General features: G+C 42.8%; 1 protein-coding gene and 1 long non-coding RNA gene across 2 annotated transcripts in view; one reads left to right on the plus strand and one right to left on the minus strand.

Annotated features, from left to right (window-relative positions):
- LOC137662822 (uncharacterized) overlaps nucleotides 1-11,655 on the minus strand; it is a 93,567-nt gene extending 81,912 nt beyond the window's left edge. Inside the window, exon 1 of the long non-coding RNA XR_011048058.1 lies at nucleotides 11,275-11,655. This is a non-coding gene — a long non-coding RNA (uncharacterized lncRNA). The remainder of the gene's footprint in view (nucleotides 1-11,274) is intronic.
- A 69-nt stretch (nucleotides 11,656-11,724) lies between these two features.
- Nucleotides 11,725-19,224, plus strand: part of FLRT2 (fibronectin leucine rich transmembrane protein 2) — a 61,753-nt gene continuing 54,253 nt past the window's right edge. Inside the window, exon 1 of the mRNA XM_068398310.1 lies at nucleotides 11,725-11,807. The gene's annotated coding sequence lies outside the window, so the exon portion shown is untranslated. The remainder of the gene's footprint in view (nucleotides 11,808-19,224) is intronic.

Raw genomic sequence — 19,224 nt, forward strand, 5'->3', positions numbered from 1 at the left:
GCCCTCTCTTCTAGTACAAATACAGAAGAGATATTCCCAAAGGATCTACTCTCATGTCTCCAAGGACAGATATCCTAAGAGAAGATAAATTACTTAATATTATCCCCTGCCAATCTAGAATAAGCCTAGCTAAGTCAGATCAATTCTATGAGAACACAAGGTAAGTGACAGTAGACCAGACCCTAAGAACATTGGCAACGAAGAGTACACAGGTACTGCAACACACTCCTTAGCTCAGATATCACATGGCACAAACATGATTCAACATTTCTAGACAGTTTAGAATATGGAAAGGAAAAAAAAATAAGGAAAAAAAAGCAAAAGAACTACTAAGGCAAATCCTTTCGCAGTCACACAATTGCAAATCAAAAGATTCAAACCCTGCATTTCTAGTGGAAATCATGATGTCAATCTACAATATTATGTGGAAATCTAAACCAACATTGATTAGTAATTTCTTTTTTCCAGTAATTATCTTATTCACTTACTTTGTATTGGTTAGTTGATGGGTTTGTTGTTTTTTTGGCTCTTTTTACAGTTTGAGAATTTGTGTTCTTGAAAGCTAGACACTTTTTTTTCTCATTTGAATTAGAGCTGTGACTATTCACTCTTTTGCAGCGGGCGATCAATCAGGGCTGGTTAAAGTTGCTACCTTCCCCAACTGTTCACCCATCTCTTTCCTCATTTTCCCTCAAGAGGAAGAACTTTCTTAGACTGGCCTCAACTCCTGATAGCTACCAGTTTACAGCCTAGCATAAAAAAGGAAGCTGGAAATTGACCCTGGTCAGTGCTAGTACATCTTTTACTGTCAACTGCAGAGGTTCAAGAATACATCTCAGTAATACCTGCTGGGCAAAAAGTGCCTGCAGGAGCACAGCAAAGAGCTTTGAGCAATAATTGCTTAAATCACCTTAATTTAAGCAACTGCAGAAGTCTGAGTGTCTCAAGCAATCACCTTAGTCTAGAAATTAGCTCTGTCAAATTATCATCAATCATAAGGAAAATCATAATACAACTGTTCAAAATGGTAATACTGCATCTCCCCTGTGACACTGTCCAATCTCACGTACAGCAATGAAAAAGGCTAAGAAAAGCGAAGCATGGAAACTATCTTCAATGAGCTTAAAAGCTTTCTCACATGTAGATGAATTATCACATCTTTCAAATATTTGCTGCATTTGACTATACAGTATGGATTGGTAAAACCATCACAGTCTGAGAGAAGAGCTGAAGCTTGTTTGTGAGCTTATAAAACCACCCTTCAGAGAGCTGATGTTATATATTGGTCTAATGAAGCATTATGTGTTTTTAGTAAATAAAGTATGCAGTTGCGGGTGGTTAATATCGTAAGTGTCAGAGTCCTGGGGGCACTCATAGGTCCGGACTGAGTCCATCCTCCCTGGGACTCCACACACATCCTCCACCTCAGTGCAGGGGCTCCATGTCAGCTTGGGGCTGGCACCCAGACCTGTCCTGAGCACTGCTGGAGGTGTGCAGGTCTCCAGTCCTGTCTTCTGGATGGATCTTTGACATATGTGATAGCTTTCTCTCCAGTCCTGTCTTGGATCCTGGGTGGATGCTGAGCCTGATTCTCCACCCTGCCCTCTCTGGGACTGTCAATGGACCCTCTTCCCGGCACTCTGCTCTGCCCACCCTACCTCCCTGCTGCAGGACTGGCTGAGGGCACTGCCTCTGCCTGGGGTCACCTTTGGCTCCCAGCTGGTCCTCCCTCATGGAGCAGCCTTGCTCTTGCTGCTCCCTGACAGTAAGTCCAGCAATAAGCCAGTAATCGTGAGGATGCCAAGACTGGCCATAACAATATTCAATAGCCAATGAGAAATCCAAGAACAATGACAATGGAAGTATGTAATTACCCTACTTTGTTTTATAGTGGTTAAGGCAAATTGTGTTGAGCAAATGCACAAAACAAACTCCAAAGATGTTCCTGTAGTAAAAATCCAGCTTGTCTCTGAGCTTGCAGAATTCTATCCTTCTGCTGAACAAATGCTGACAACCATGCATGTGCTTCAAAAATAAAATGAATGAGTCAATTCCTGAAAACTGTCCTCTCCCTAACTCATTTTGTTTGGACTCACTAAAAGTCACCAATAAACTATTACTCACTCAAGCTGCTTCATTCTCTTCAGGGAGGATATCACTGCCTTCTCTAACCCTATCAAAAGAATAGCTTAACTTCTTAGCGTTCTTCTTGCCTGAGACATAGAAAGGAAGATAATTTTCTGACGCAAGTAAAAAGTTCGATTTGTCTTGGGGGTATATTCCTGTCTCTTCTTCATAACTACTCCACCTAAGACATTGTATGTGTGGTGTGTTTAACTAAATAAGCCCATGGTTGATGTCAAATGAAATTTATCACCACCAAGTAAGCAGAAGTAACTGAAGAGAAAACTCATCATGAATTGGAGAAGGCTCTGTTTGAGTCAAAAGCAAAGAAGCAGACTGTAATTTCTTAATTATTAATTCAGCATAATAATAATAATTAATAATAAGAATAATCACAGATGATCCAGAAAAACCTTCCCATGTGCTGTTGCCTTTGCATATAGCTGTTTTCTTTATACAAAATGATCAGAAGTCTCTCACAGGCTGAACGAATATAGTACATACAAAGCTGATATAAGTCATTCCCCAGGGACTGTTCACGGTCTTGAGAATTGCAAAGACTGCAAAACGGAAACCCAAGAGGAGTGGAATTTCCTAACAACTACCCCTAGATGAATTAAACTCACTCTAAATTTGCAGTCCTGGTGCAATACTGCAGGTGGGTTTTCTCACTAGACAAGTTCCTTCAGTATCCCATTAGTGAAATAAATCTAGTACCTTTCCCAGTTCTGCTACAGTATGGGAATGAAATTAAGAAAAAATCTGTTGGTACTAGTGACTAAATATTCTTCATAGCATCAATGTAGTAAGTAGCCCCATACCTTTCAGCAGTGTATTTCTGCCTTCACACAGCACACATCCCTCATTAAAGCACAACCCTTCCATTTCTCTGCCAGCAGGCCATGGTTACTTGGATGGATACTGAACCTTCCACTGGTTCAGTAGATCAAATCAGAGATCCTTGTTCCTTCTAACATTTCCCCTAAGTCTAAAAGGCAATGCCTTCCTGTTCATAACGAGATTATTGAAGCAGCATAAGCTCTCTTTTACTAGAAAAAGTTTAGGACTGAACAAAATGAAGCTGGTGCCCTGTTTCGAAACTAATGAAGAGCTGTTGACTGATGTGACAACCTTCCTATTCCCCTCAGTCACACATCTGTGACGTGGGTGCTTTGCACTGCTGAAGAGCAAGACAAATGGTTTCACAAGATATTTTCACTGTCTCAAAATCCTCTCAAGGACCTGAAAGCTTACTGCAAATTTATCAGGATTCAAAACAGATACCATCTGCCTAGTCATCTTGCCTGGATTTTTTTTTTTTTTTTGCTTTCAGGTGATCAGTCTGTACCACGGTGACATGCTTTTCTGCCCTCTAGTAATAGTGCCTGGAAAGAGGACCTTCTGGCACAGCAACATGCTAAGACTTCTGTTCATTCATTTTTGAGTTTGAAGGTGTAACCATGTGGCCTCTGATTCTTGACCTTGATGGTCAGGGTAATGTCTTTACACCTTCTTCTTTAGGTAATTGAAACCAATTTTCCTTTTCACCTATTCCTTTTAAAACAGTATGTTCTAAAATAAATAAACAAACAGGAAGGATTATAAAAGGCTTCACAAAATGTCATTACTACTTTATTATAATCAAGAGATTAATCCAGAAAAAGGAAAAATCAATACATTTCAATAGAAAATCTCCATTCTCCTTTGTGTCCTATTACACATAATTAGCTTATACTGAAATTGAAAGAGGGTTTAACAACAGTTGTCAGACAGAGTTCAAGGTTTTTTAAAACATTGTAGAACAAAGTTTGCTAGTCTTGCCTAAAGAACTGCATGGAAATTGAGCAACTATAAAGCTATAAGAACTATGCTATGAGCCCTGGGGTCTATATTATACATTATACATATATTATACAGCGATTTTTTCATGTTATATCTTTAAATAACATTGAGAGACTTTGACCAGGCTAATTGTTTTAAAATAGTTTTCTCCTGTCCAACTTTTATAAATCCTCGTAATTCTAAAGCTGAAAGAAATTGGATCCTCTTAGATCATTTAGAGGGACTCTTCCATAATTGTAACCATCCCCTTGAAAATAAAAAAAGTTACCGAAATGGACTTGACAGAGACAAAACTGAAAGGACGATTTTAGCTTGCTGAACCTGTGGATAAGAAAGTACAAATGAATCTGGGTTTTTAATCAGTAGAAAATTAGAATGAGTGAGCTCTTGAGGTCCCTTGGGAGATAGGGCAGATGGCCTTGCAATCAGAAAGTGATGCTTTTTCTAGAGTAGATTGATAGTCTGCCTTCTAGCCTTCTCCACTTAGAATAAAAGAAGAGTAATGAATGCATAAGGGGCAACTAATAAATGCTGTGTGACTTTCACTGAGGTGGTGTTTCAGTTCTATATAGTGCAGCTAGAATACGTCTGATGTAAGTGTGTGGATTTTTTTTCCAGAAAGGTAAAGGTTCAGTGACATCACCAGAGATGGAAAAATTTCCTTTATTTTACAGGCTGGCTGTGACAATGAGAAGGACCATAATGACTTTACTTAAAAACTGTTAAAGAAACAATTTACATGGGCCATTTGTATGCTATTCACAATGTTCTACTTATGCCTTCCACTCCCACCAAGGTAAGTAGATGGGTCAATCATAAATGAACATGTTTTTTTCTTATGTGTGTTGATTTCAGCCACTTGCTTTTCTCTTCGTTCTATTTTCCCTTGCATTTTGCATATATGAAAAAACGAAGAACCAATGCATAACAATGTTTAATGACTGCCAGATTCTTATGTCTGTTATGATTTAGCCATTTCAATTACCTGAATTTCATCAGATGCAATTAATTGTTGGCTGGATTAGTCTATATTTGTGCAACTGTTTTCAGCATGAACATTAAGATGAGCACCCAGTAACGTATACATAGAATTTTGTCTTCCCTACAGACTTTTTGCTTAAAATGAGGTGGCACAAGATGCGATGCAATTTGTCATAGTTTACTTTGGTCACAAACTGTGGTCAGAAAAATATACTTTTCATTGTTTCAAATATAATAACATGGCTTCCTGCCTTACCTATTTATCTGTCTCTTTCCAACGTGTCTATCAGATGGCATCTGAGTGGATCTATTTTGAACAAAATTTGACATGAATCTCTAAAGTATTCAGAAGGGAAAAAAAACACAACTAAGATTTTAAACAGATATTGAACAGATTATTTCCTGTTTTTATTGGAAATCGACTTGAAAAGAGGCTGCAAACAGAAAACCTTGGAACATCAGTATTAAATGTAAAAAAAAAAAAAAGATCTATAAGACTCCCAGATTCCTGCATCTCCTGGGACAAGACAGTGAAGAATGGTCAAAGGCAATCCATAGAAATAGTTTATCATGATACTGTCAAAAGCTAAATGCAGAAATCCCTTGGAGGAAAGAAGGGAGAGCCTGTACTAGGCCAGGGCTATGAAGTACAGCAACCCAAGGCATTATGCATACTATTACAAGGTGATACCTAACAACATATACAAGTAAAAAAAAAAAGAAAGTAACAGTGGGCTGAAGGAAAAGCGGGAGGGAGGAAAGAGCTGATGAGAAACATGACAAACAATGACAGTCTAAAGGCATACTTAAGTTTTATTATTAATTTTATTTGGAAACTAAATACAATCACTATACTCCAAAATGGTAGAAATTTACCATTTGAGTCATATCACAAACTCTGCCAAAGTTTTTTTCAGAACCAGTATGGTCTTTTCAGTTTAAGCTCACCATAGAAGTGAGAGCTCAGAGAAAATACAGGTTGCTTGTGGGTTTTTCACAGTCTAATGTAGTTCTAGTTAAAGTGCTTCAGTTGTTTCATTAAAGTGGAAAGGAACACATTCACACTTTCATCTTGTCTAGAATTTGATATAACAATATCTTAATAACTCATTGGTCTGCTATTCTAAACTTGCCTTGATTTGCCTTGCCTTGCCTTGCCTTACTTTCCCTCCCCTTCCTCAAAATACTTAAAAAAAAAAAAAAAAGAAACTGATTTTGCCAAAAGTTGATTAAGAATTCACTTTGTGATATTTATCTTCTGACAGCTGCATGAATTTAAGGCCTGGTGCAAAATTTGACATTATTGACAACAACTGAGATTACGCAGTATGTTTTAGACCAACCTCTCATTACAGAACTACTTTCAGCTCCTTTTACCCTCTCTCTTCCAAGCTGTAGAAGTCATTCTAACAACACAGCTGAAAAAAAACAAAAAGACTTTTACAAAAAAGACACTTTCATTTTTAAAAGACACTTTTATTTTTATAATCTTTCTTCATGTTACCCCATTTCACATTCGCTTTAAAATAAGTGAGGCTGTATTATGGACCAGTGGACCGTCACTCCAGACTAGCCATCTTGCATGGTCACAGGCAAGAGAATACATTTCTACATTCTCCTTTCAGTTTACAGCCTTCCAACCACGCAAAGCAGTTTGATAATAAGTAAATACATGCTTCACCCATGGGGGTTGGGGGGAATTGTTTAAAGTCCAAGTAATTAGACTATAACCAAGATTAAAAGGGGCGGGGGAAGGTGTTACCAGTTTAAACCGTCTCTTGGAGGGAGAAAACGGGGGACGTTTCGCCGCGCTGCGGCTCCGGCCCCGGCGCCGGCCGCCGAGCATCCTAGCGCTGTGCTCTGCTGCCACCTTGGCCGCGCCGCGGGACGTGCAGGGGCCCCGCTCCGCGCCCGCCCTGCTCCCGCTGCGCACCTGCGGCAGCTGCCCTCCTGCCTGCCAGACCTCCGCCGGTCAGCTCTAATCACGCTCTCCACTTACCTCACCCGCTGTTATAACAGGACAAGGATATATGCAATGTCTGAAGGCTCCGCTTTTTTTTTGGAGAGCGGCTCGGGGGTGTTCCTCAAAGGAGGTTTATTTGCCTGTTGTGCTTAAATTCGAAACTTAAGAAACATGAGTGGGAGGAGAATATGTTTTTTATTTTTTCTGCCAATTTGCTTATTGTAAGATTCTTCTCCTTCCTTGGTCAGCCTTATCTTATACATTTAATGAAGAGAGCACTCAGATTCTCCCTCACACGCACCGACCTGCCTCCATGTCCTTCTTACTGCGTGACCAGTGGGGCTCTGGAAGGAGCTCCCAGCAGTCCATCCCATGCCTAGCCTCTCAGCATCGTTAAGCTGCTGTTAGAGGTCCCCTCTTTTTTTTTTCTGGGTGGGGGCTGGGGGGCAGAGAAGGGTGACAGAAACATCATAATTTACTGAAAATATATATAAATGACTATTAGAAAACCAGTGGAGTTTGCTGATTTCCTTGTTTCCCTTTCTACGTCTTCGTGTTACAGTGCTACAGCGTTGTCTTGACATCAGGCTCCGAGCTGGTGGTACTGAGTTTGGAAAGCTTTCATGCACTTCATTTCATCTTTGAATTGTACAGGCTTTTTCTCTCATTTTTAAGACTCTCTTCTGCTTCGGAGAAAACATGTTCTGACATGCTGGAGTTTGCTGGCGGTAAATATTTCCTTTGACTACAAAGTGCATGTGTGAAAACGGCTTTTTTTTCATGGAAATATGTTTCTTTCTCGCTTGCTCCTTTCTCTGCTGTTATAACCTGTAAACGAGTTGAATCCGGAGGTCTGAATGAAATAGCGCTTTCGGATCTGTACTTTCAGCTACACGACGCTGAGGAAAGTGCAGAAGCTCTATTTATGAGTGAGAGGGATTCATGCCATGCGAATGACAGTTTGCATACCAGACTCGGTGACAAAGTAGGGACCACAGGTGAGTTCCCAGGAGATCTGCTTTGCCGAGAGGATTTTTCCATCCCCTAACTACAGGAGAAGTATTCCGCTCTCCAACTGCTCCCCAGAGCTGGCGGTTCTGATTTGTTTCAACTGAAAATAGCCAAGAACAGAAAATGACACGTAATTAAAAGACCCCAGCCAAGCAGCCGTGTGCGCTGCCGTTCCTCTCAAATAAGCGCTCCCCCATGGGCTGAGGTCTCGGTGCCCTGGCAAGAGAAAGAGCTGCAAAGGGTTAAGCCGGTGACTTGCTTGCTAGGCAAAGTTTGAGGAAGAATATGTCTGAGGCTGAGTACGCTGCAGCCCCGCGCTTGAAATCTGTCACCCCCACTTAGGAGCTCTGCATCTCTGGTTGTCACCGGTGAATAATGATCACACGGCGATAAGATCGCTCCGTGGCGTTGCGCCGGCGCCGCCGGGGGAAAGAAAAGAAAGGAAATTACGAGGCGTTTAACCGCTTTAGCAGGCTGTTCTTCGGTGTCATCGGTGGGTGTCAGGGTCAAATGACCGGCTGGACAGCAGCTTGGAAAGAAAATTTCCTTCCTCTTTTCCTTGAGAGAAACCTTGGGTGATGGTGACCATTGGCAGCTATGGAAAACAGAGACCTGGGTGGTGATCCTTAAAATAATACCATGCCGGAGCCCAGCTGTTCTGCCATTTTCTCCCCTTTCAACCTGCCGGATCCGGTGGGCTTTGGGTGACCTATCGAGGAGGACCCACCTCGCAGGAGCAGGTAACGGCTGGTTAAGTCATTCTCTGGATTGACATGATCTTGATTTGACCAAACTGTGTCCTGAGTATCTTCTCCGATTTGAAGTGTGGCCTGGTTGAGAGGCCAGGGAGGGGGACAGGCATAATTCCGCCTAACCTCTCTGAGCCTGTGGGGCAAGGGCAGCAGCCTGCAGCCCTGCAGAAGTTTTTAGCATTTCTACTTTCTTCCGTGACTGAGGGCATACCAGGCAGAAATGCCTGTGATCGACAGAAGTCTGTTTTGCCGTGTGTGTTGTCGACAGGTTGCTATTATCGGGGACGTGGAGAAAGAAGGGACGGGTGGACAGAGAATGAGAAAGACTTAGAAGGGTTTTGTTGTTTTTTTTTTTTTTCCCACGAGAAATGTACCGGTTGTCCATCAGCTTCGGGAAAGAGATCTAAGTCATACGCAAGCAAGCGCTCTGAAAAGTATGCAGAGCCTTAAAAGAAAGAATGAAAGAAAATAAAAAGATAGGTCTTAAAAAGTCAAAAAGGACCCAGAACAGCCTCTGAAAAAGGTTGTTCGTTCGCCTTTGGACCCCGCGGGGCTCCTGATCCTTTCATCCCTCGGGACCAGCTGGGAGCTGCAGGCAGAGACTCGCCTTCAGAGCAGCCCCGTCTCTGAGCCGGGGATACCGGCTCTCCCCGCGGGTCTGACCCGTTCCAGACCTGCTCCTTCCCGGCCGGCTGAGCCCTGCGAAGGGTCCCGGGCTCCCTCCCCTCCATCCCGGGGGTCTAGAGCAGACCCCGGCCCCGAAGCAGCGGTGCTCGGAGGGGAGAGGAATCTTGTCCTCAACTCCTTCCCTTTCGCCGAGTCCCCTGAGAAATTCCGGCCTACCTGCGCTCCCCCTTCTGCGACCCCCCTCCCCCCATCGCTCCGCACATCCGCGTAGGTGAGAGCACAACCTCTCCTCCGAGCGGGCAGGCAGCGCGGCTCGGTTCGGGGCTATCAGTACGCGGGGGCTCTCCTAAGGACCCCTTGGAGGGCACGGGGTGGAGGGCAGGGCGGGTGCGGGGGGCAGAAGCCGCTCCGAGAACACCGCAGCTGGGCTGAGCCTCGCCGGGGCTCCGCGACGGGCTCCTCGGTACGGCCTTTGAAGTCGTGAATAATTTACCCCCCCGCCCCAGGAAAGGGCGAAGGAGGTGCCGAGACAATGGCAAGTGATTCAGCTTTTGAGGTACGGCTGAGCAGAAAATGCAAGCTAGTGAGCAGCCAGGGGTGAGGGGGAAGCAAACCCCGAGGCGTTTCAGTTGCCTTTTCTGTTTCCTCGACACATGGCATTGATCAACTCCCCTCTTCTCTCCTCCACCCCTCCCCAGCCCGTCTCTTACAGTAAGTCGCAGCAAAAGCAGTATTGTGCATTTTCTTTACTAATGGAGGAGTTTGAGGCAAATTCTCTTTGCACACCCCACGTCCTACCTTGACGGCTGTATCCTATCGCTCAAGTGCTTCTCGGTATTAAATAGTCTTGCCTTTAAGTGGACTTGTCAGGACAAGGCAGTAGCTTACTAGGGAAATGGGCGGCGGGGGAAGGGTTACCCCGAAACAGGCGCAGACAGCTCGGAATGCATGTACACACACACATGAACACGCACACGCACTGACTGTGCACAGGAGACATTGCGGGGGGGGGGGGGGGGGGGGGTGTGTTTAGCGCTATAGGGCAAAAGGCGGTTTCTCCAGAGGTTTTAAAGTCTGACTGATGATGGAAATCAGACGGAATACTAAAGGAGGTCCGCCTCTTCCCTGAGGGTTGGACTTTCTTTTATTCTGTATTATATTTATTGCATACTGTTATTGCCTACCTAAAAGTTCGCAGGGGAGAAGGAGAGGGAAAGAAGGGGGTGGCGGAGGCGGGCCTGTCGGTGGCTGCACATGAAATATCGCCATGTTGGTGGACAGCACGGCTGTAATTATTGCCAGCGAGGGCATCTCCCAGTTAGGACCGCGGCTCGGGGAGTTTTTCATCTCACTCCCCAGCTTCCCTTCCGATATACCCCGAGAGTCTCCAGAGCAGCGGAGCCGACGCAGCCGCTCCGCGAGGGGCGGCGATACCCGCACCTCCCCTTCCCGCAGCCCCGGCCCGGCGGTCTCCGCGGCGAGGCGGGGCGGGGGTCTGGGGGCTGCGCAGCCCACACCCCTCCGGGCAGCGCCGCCCGCTTGGTTCCCCTAGCTGCGAGGCGGAGGCGGGGGGGCGAGTCCAAAGGGAGGGAGCTCGCTAAAATGCCCTCAGCAAGCAACGGGTTAAAAGCTGGAGGAAAGAAAAAAAGGAAGAAAGAAAGAAAAAGATAAAACCTAGCCTGACTTTGCCTCTTGGAAAGCTTTAGGTTGCAGCCCTGCCTTCCAAGCATTCTTTAAACTAGAAATGTGGGAGGGACTCCAGGAGAGAGAGAGAGAGATGGCTATCAACTGAATTCATTACTGTAAACATCTCCCTGGGGTGTCAGGCAGGGAGGAAAAAAAGGCACGACTTGCAGTATCAGGAAATAGTCAGATCTGAGGCATCATTACTGCTAAGATCAACCTGCAATCCCGGCTGAAAGCAGGCGCAGGACTTGGAGAGAGCCAGACACACACACTCAGACATATACTTACATACGTATCCGATGCCTTCTCCGACTTCCAAGGGTCCTGAGTCTCCGTGCCTGCTCCTCATGTGATCCTTTCCTCATTTCCAGAGGACAGAAAGAGAGAAAAAAAAGAAAGAAAGAAACCCCAAGACCAGGGGTACCCGCAGTCCCTTCTCGCTTATTTTTTTTACCGGAGAAGGAGGAGCGGCGGGGGGAAGAGCGAGCGAATCGAGGAGAGAAAGTGCGTTGGAGATGCCAGAGCCGCGGGCTGCGCGTCGGAGGAGGAGGTGGCGGAGAAGGAGGGAGGACGATGCCGCTGCCTCGTAAGGGCGGAGGAAGGAGCGGGAGGCGCGGGGGTCGCTCCGGAGCGGCGGCGGCAGCCGGCAGGGAGCGGGCCCGCGGGGCCGGCCGGGAGCGGCGCTGGGCGGCCGTGCTGCGCGGCGCGGCGGGCGGCGGCCGCCACCGAGGAGCGGCGGCGGAAAAGTTTTGGTGTGGGGGGCCAGAGGCGCGGAGGGAGATTATGATCGGTGCCGGCGAGGGATTCCCAGACACCGCCAGGTACAGTTGGGATTTCATTTCTATTTCCCTTCCTGGTAAGTGTAGCCCCCGGCGGTTTAAAGCCCCGGTGCCCTTTGCCTTCTCCGAGAAGGTAAAGTTAGGGAGCCGGGGTCAGGTTGTGTGTCAGAAATATCGCCTCCGCCTCGTTAGAGCTCCGTGTCTGCCAGTGTGCGGCACCGGGCACACACAGGAATTACGAATGGCCGGCGGCAAGCGTTAGGAGGGTCCCCGGGTGATTTTACGCCAGCGTGTGGGTTAGGAGCGGGACTCGGAGGTGGCAGCTGCAGTGGGGTCCCGGATCCCCGGTCGCATCTCAGTGCCGAGCGGGCGGGTGTCGAAGCCGGCCCCCACCCCGTGGCCCCCGCACCGCGCCGGACGGCGAAGGGGGAGCCGAGAGCTGCCCTTGCTGCAAGGGAACCAGCACAGCGCCTGTATTAGCAACCACCATTATCACTATTTGGGAAACGGGACCTTTAAAGGTGATCCTTGCTCGGAAGAGGCAGCCGGCTTAGCTCGGCGCTGGCAAGCTTTAAGAGACCTGAAGGACGGGGAGAGCAGAGACCTGTGCCCGGCAGGAGTATCCATCAGATCCCCATCAACAGCCTCCGGAGAGCGGGCTAGTGATGAGTGGGTGGGGGCGAGGTTAAGAGAATTGGATCAGGACTTCGGAATACACAGGTGCCCCTCACAGACCTGCTGAGTTAGATGGTGATCTCTGGCAAAATAATAACAAATACTGCGGGGGAGGGAGGGTGTGAACAAAAAAAATCAGACCGCCAAAAAAAAGTCAAACAGCTGAAAAGATCTCTGTGGAGCATGAGATAAAACCCCGTAACAGATAAAGAAATCAGCAGCAAAGTAAGATAGTAAGACTCTCAACCTTCTTTTCGGAGTGGGAATCAGTCAACAGGAACTTTTAATTAATTTTAATGGAGGAAATCTGTTTTAAGGCTTACAATAAGCTAATAAATCCAAGGCACAAATCCGTGTAAATTCCTGTACTGTGAGTGGAAGGTACTGATTAGATTTCTTCAGATGGTGCTTTTTGCAACCTATCTATTTAGCTCCGCTAAATAGAAAGGGAGAGGTTCCTTGCATGAGGAGCAGGAAAAGATTCTAAAGCCAGTCAGACCTCTTGCACACACAGATGTGCACACACAGACACATACATCACGCACATGGGCGCACAGAAAGACAGGGTGTGTGTTAAAGAGAGGTTTATTTACTGCATCTAACTTTATAGTGTTTACAGGGAAATTAAACCAGTTTAGAGGCCAAGACTGATCACTACTTGGGTTTAAAAAACCCAACCAACCAGACAAAAAACTCCCACAAATTTCCATGGACTTAATTCCTTGCTTCATTCACTGACATGGTCTATCTCCAAGAGCACCTTTATATATTTGTACTTGCAAAAGAAATTAATGAATTGGTTTCAGATATATGTATTTTTGGAAGGAGAAAAATCCATCATGGCATATTTTCAAAACACTTAAAAAGTACCGTACCTATATGCCTATCCACCTTTCTTTGCTTTATTCCTTTAAAGAGTCAGTGGATGCAATGTTATCACTGAGACATAATCTTTGCATAATCACAAAGATAAAACAGAAGTTATTTAAAAGTCACCATTTCTGAGTGACAAAAGTGTTGTTAAAACTTTGTTTTAGTGTTAGTGTTGATCTTGTTCCTGAAATTATGTGAGAGGAGAGATTTCAAACATCATTACTATTTGTAGGAGGTTTGCTATTTAAACTGTTGCTCTCTATCCTGATAATGGTAGCAAGACAGTTAACAGTAAGAGAGTGCAGGCCTGGAGTACCATAAGTAAAGCAAGTCACAGCACTGTGTAAATACAGTGTCTGTAAAACTACCTGTGACTAGAACAGTCTTCCAAAGTCCAAGGCTGTAGCAAGAAGTGGTGCTGGAATGCACCCAGTGTTCTTAAAAGAGTCACTCCTTGCATACGCATACACCCTTTATTTTATATAAGGTGATGTTATCTGTGTTTGGCTTTGAGAGTCTGGATCTAATTTGAGCCACTGTTACAAGTCACATTTATATCCTGGCCTGCTGGATAGTTTGATTTAGGATGCAGACGTATCTCCTTTGCGCAACCCTACACCCTCCCAGTTGGAATCTGCATTACATAGGCTATGGTTTCCTTCGAGCATCAAGAATATGCTTGCCTTTAACTGCTTAAAATAGCAGTATCTAAAATGTAGGATGTTATTAGGGCTGACTTCCCTACCCTTCCCGCAGAAAAGAAGGAGAGACATAGTTTTACCAAGTCAAGAAAACAAAAAGGAGTTCAAACAAGCGTCTCTATCAGGATTTTCCTGTTCTGTGCTTTCTATTTGAAGGACTAGAAAGAAGGCACACTTAATATTGTTTCCAGGAAGGTGAGAGCTTTACTTCTTAATCTTTTCTGCTGCCTCTTTAATCTCAAAATGAGTTAATTTTTCACTAGATTACTTTCATGAAACTTTCAGGCTTTTACTAGACGAATTCAAATCCAGTCCATTAGTGACCTCTATCTGTGAGACGTGTGTAGTAAGTGGTGTTTTTTTCCCTTTTTCTTCACCGTAGTGAACTGAAAGCACAGGCTATAAATTGTTTTGGTCTTTTATACCTGCAAATCGCCTGGCTTGTCAGGTTATCAATGTCGTATCCATTACAGACAACGTGATTTCCTAGTGTTTTAAACAGGAAAACAAGAAAACTAAACTCCAGTTCCAAACATGTATCAAGTACTTGAAAAGACTGCTAAGTCTATTCAAGCTATTCCAGTGATAAAATGATGAACATTTGCAAAAATCAGAAAAATAAAAAATATCCAGTGGTATTGAACATAAATAATAAAGGAATTGCATTTATGTTCTTCTGATGGATTAGTACTTACTCTAAAGCAGGCTGACTATGTGAAATTTTATTGCCCCTGAGTGCTTACATAATAACTGAAACTTGAGACAAACACTCAGACCAGATATACTATAAGTAGACTTTATAGTAGCAGGGTGTTTAAAAAATGTAAAAAAAAATAAATATCCAGCTGTGTCTATATTAGGAATACAAGTCAGAGACAGAGATCAAGGAAAAAGGGGTCTTTATAAACAGATGGTCTCTTTTAGGGGATTATTAAACCCAGCTTCCCAATACTAATTTGTCTCTTGTTTATATCCACAGCGATATTCCATGTTTTAGTTAGTGATTGTAAATGGCAGTTGAGGACTTGATTAGCAATATCTTTGGGTCGGTGAATGCCATTGTTTGACATTTCCCAGATTGTAGTTGATTACCTCAGCGCTTGGTAATATGATGTTTTTAGGTGTTTCCTTCCCTCCCCCTTGGGCAGCCTTTTTAGGAGTCTTTCTGTCAATGCTTTTTATTTATTTCCTCAAGAAACCAAAAGAGCTGGAACTTGCCCCAGAGGTATAAAAATTGCTTTTGCTTTCCTTTTGGTAAAACAAATATTTGTATTTTATTTGTCTTTTGTAAAAAACAATAGAAAAGAATAATATATAGTTATTATTGTAAAGAAGGCTAATCCAACATACACTGAAGATACGAGCTTTAGTTCCCCTACAGCTATACGTAACCTACACCTTTCAAGTAATTGACTTCTTTTAAAGAAAACAACCACAAAAAAATCATCATTAAAATATGTTTCTTGACAAGCATGTTTTATTCATTTATTTAAAACAAACCCAAACCTTAATCCATAGGTGATACTCAGGAAAGAAGCGTTTGAGATAAAAACTATTCTCTGTTTAGCAAATTATATTCTAGTCACATCAAACAATATGTCCCAGGAATAGTGCAATTTAATCTGATATTTTCAGCCACTGGTCAAAGGTTTTGGGACCTTCTTATACCTTCACCCAGCCAACAGTGGGGTTTTTTTCACTCTTCAGTTCCTTCTTTTGACATGGTCCTTTGAACTGAATCAAAATTAAATACTAGCAACATTTTAAAACAAATCCGTCATGCTCTGTTCAGCATTTCCAAAAACTTAATGATGCATAAAGAGGTCTGTAAAATATCCCTTCTAAAAAGAAATCTTGTGCTATCTATCAGCTCTACCTGGAAACAATCTCCTGTATATTTTACTTTAAGCTATAACTGCTTCATTTATTAATTTGTTGTGAAAGAAACCATTTTTTAGCCTAGTTTAATGCGAGGATATATTTATAAAAGCATACGACACAGAGAATTGTTGATCATTCAAAGGTACGCTGTCATTGAAACTGATCCTTCAGTCCTTGCAGACCAAACTCAATAGGCTTTTGATATACAGGATCAGATCATTGCTAGACTTGGTCCTGCAATGTGATAATTTTACTTTGGTCCCAGCTGAGAGGTGACTTGCTTCCAACAAGCCTTCATCACTATTTTGTAGGATCGCCTGTTACAAAGCAGAGTATTAAAGGTCACAGATAATATTCTGGCTTGGCCTTCAAGTCAATAGGCCACTTTCATAACACTTAATCACCAGCTAACTATTCACAAGGCAAATTATCATTGTAATTTTCTGTGACAGTTACGAATTAAAGACTAGTAAAAAAATTTTGAAGAAAAAGAATCATTTTGAAAGGTAATTTGGACAATAATCTGTAGATTACTGTAATGGTCTGCAGTCTGGTTTTACAAATCCCAGCCCAGGTGGGGACATATCTTGAGCCACAGCATACCGAAGAGGGCATTTAGTTTCTTTTATCATCATTTATTTGTGAATATATCACAGTGAAAATGTTTGGATGAAGGGGCAGAAGTTCTGCTCTTTGTTCAAAGTTCTTTAATGCGGCCAAGTTGTCATGGGTAATCTAATTATCTTAAAAATGCAAAATCATATAGTCATCAAATCAGTTCCTTCCTGAAAACACACTAGCTGTGATTGAATTCATCTGAAACTATTCCACAATGTTTATTCAGACAAAACTCACACAAATTTTTCATGTCAGGGATCTTGAGGGAGAATTACAGGCAAAAGATTTTGGAATTCCATCTCGCTAATTCATTAGCCGTTCACTGGCATGCACTTCTGTGTTCAGCAAGGTCTGGGAAGGCTGATGCTAGACACTTCTCTCACAGTAAATAGTGTAAACTGTACGGAAGCACTACATGACCCATTAAGAGCAGGAAAGGTCAGAGGTCTGAATGAAAATCTTCGTCAGCACCATCTGAGAACTGAAATTGGTGTGCGGCTCTGTCAGTCCCAGTGCCTGCTGGCAGCTTTTGTCACTCCTTCATCAAAACCAACAGGGAAAATTAGACTAAAGAGAAAAGCTTTTCTCAGTGGTACTTCCAGTCCTGCACCACGTAGCCACACGAGTAGCTCATACCTTGCTGAGCCGTTCCATAAGAGTTAGCCAAGAGACATCATGTGGAAAAGGGTTGCCCGTGTGGGGAAAGGACGCAGCGCTCCCACAGTGTGTCCTAGCACTGCTGGGAACCTTTGGTGACGCTCATACACAGTCCTCAATCTTCACGCAGGTTGCAGAGGATCAAACCACGGTCAAGCTGTAGTCACAGGATCATCAGCCACAGGCTTGTAGGTTTAGAGTTACAAATATTTCTATCTATCTCTTGAGTTTTCCTGCATGCTTTTCCTACAGAGAAAAAGAAATGCAATATTAGAACTGTTTTAAAATGGGTGTGACATTCACAATGTCATTGTAAATGAATGCAGCAAAAAATAAATATTATTTTACACCAACATCTTACAGAACAAGAGATTTAATACACAGTTCTGAAGAAGAAATGCAGGCTTTATGTGTATATACACATTCATATATATATAATTTGTGTATGTATGTGTTACATATATAAGTAACTGACTTTGTAATCACAGAGGTCTCCCTCACACCCTTCAAAGCATATATAATTAATTTTCATTCAAAATTAGTTTTGTTGGTGAATTAAAAATCAAATTAAACAAGAAGAAAAATTCGTATTTTTCTTCCAGTGTGCTGGAAATTTCTAAACTGGGTAAAAAAACTAGGTGCTACCAAGAGGTATTGCTCCCAAGGTCAATGGAAAAAGTCTGTGACAAACTTACCTGTGCTTATGAAATAGAACTTCACATCTGAAAGACTGCTTTTTAAATTAATTTATTTGATTCCAGACTCAATCCTTCTCTCTTTTAGTGGCAAGTTAATTTCACAGACTCTCTTCTCATGATTAGAGATTACTCATGTGAGTAATAATTTGAATACCCCAAAGTGATGGCATTTAGCTGTAATTGAAGACGATACAACCCCAATAGTGTGTGTCTGGTTATACTAATGTATATATGCTTTCATTAGTAGCTTCTTCATGTGTGTATGGGAAAACAAGCTATGCAGGTACAAGTCATTTAAATGACTAGAATTGCATCCGTATTAGGATTGTAGCAGCATATGTTTGTCACAGACACAGTCTACATAGGTATACTTCTATAAAAACTATCATCTGTAGACTAGGCATCGGGTGTGCATGTCATTTAATGAATTATGATTTTGGTAAGTGAGGTGGTTTTAGTAATCCTGTTGCATGCCTGGAATGCTGTCTGAAACCACATGAGGTGTCTCTACATGAAGGAATATTTGTTAGTAGTTACTTTGTATTACCTTATAATTTAATTTGTGATCTAGGAAGTTTTTCCTAGGTGATGCCTCTTGTGTAATTGAGATTTGCATCCAGCTAGATGTACCCCATTGACAATCTTGTTCATCTGGTTTCACAGGACACCTCATTGACTGATCTAGGCTTAACCTTATTCTTATCTTCAACCACTTAGCTTTGGAGTTAGTCGCAAATGCTCCTAGACTAAACAATATTTCTTGAGCCATATCAGTTGAAAACTTGCTGTTTATTTTATAATTTATTATAATTATCTAAAAAAAAATACCACTTTGATACCTGAACCAGTATAAACCTGTATCAGGTGTTTGGGGGAGTCCAATTTAATATGTTAATGCTCGAAATGCATATTGCATCATATTGTACTGATCCATTACTGTAAGCCCCCACACTATTAATTGAACAAGAGTATCTGGAGGTGGAAAAGATATACAAAGCTAACCAACAGTTCACAGTTATCTCTCTAGTACACTAATAAAATTTTCATTCTTGATTTAAATGTTTTCAAAGATTCATCTGATACATTCTGTCCTTTGAACTGCCCGTAGAAAATTAATTTCCAACAAAAAAAAAGTAAATAAAAAAGTAAAAAATGCTATCCAGCCTGATAGTTTTCTCCTTCTTTAAAAATTTAGGAGTCTAACAACAAATTTCCTCATACTGAAGATGAGTATACAGTTAGAGGCTGCTAAAATTTAACAGAACATGAACATATACACACACACACAGAGTCATTCCCAACTCTATTGCAAAATCCTGTGCATCAAATTGGTATATGCCCAACAGTGATTTTTGA

This window comes from Nyctibius grandis, chromosome 4 (genome assembly GCF_013368605.1).
Source record: "Nyctibius grandis isolate bNycGra1 chromosome 4, bNycGra1.pri, whole genome shotgun sequence".
Taxonomy (NCBI): domain Eukaryota; kingdom Metazoa; phylum Chordata; class Aves; order Nyctibiiformes; family Nyctibiidae; genus Nyctibius; species Nyctibius grandis.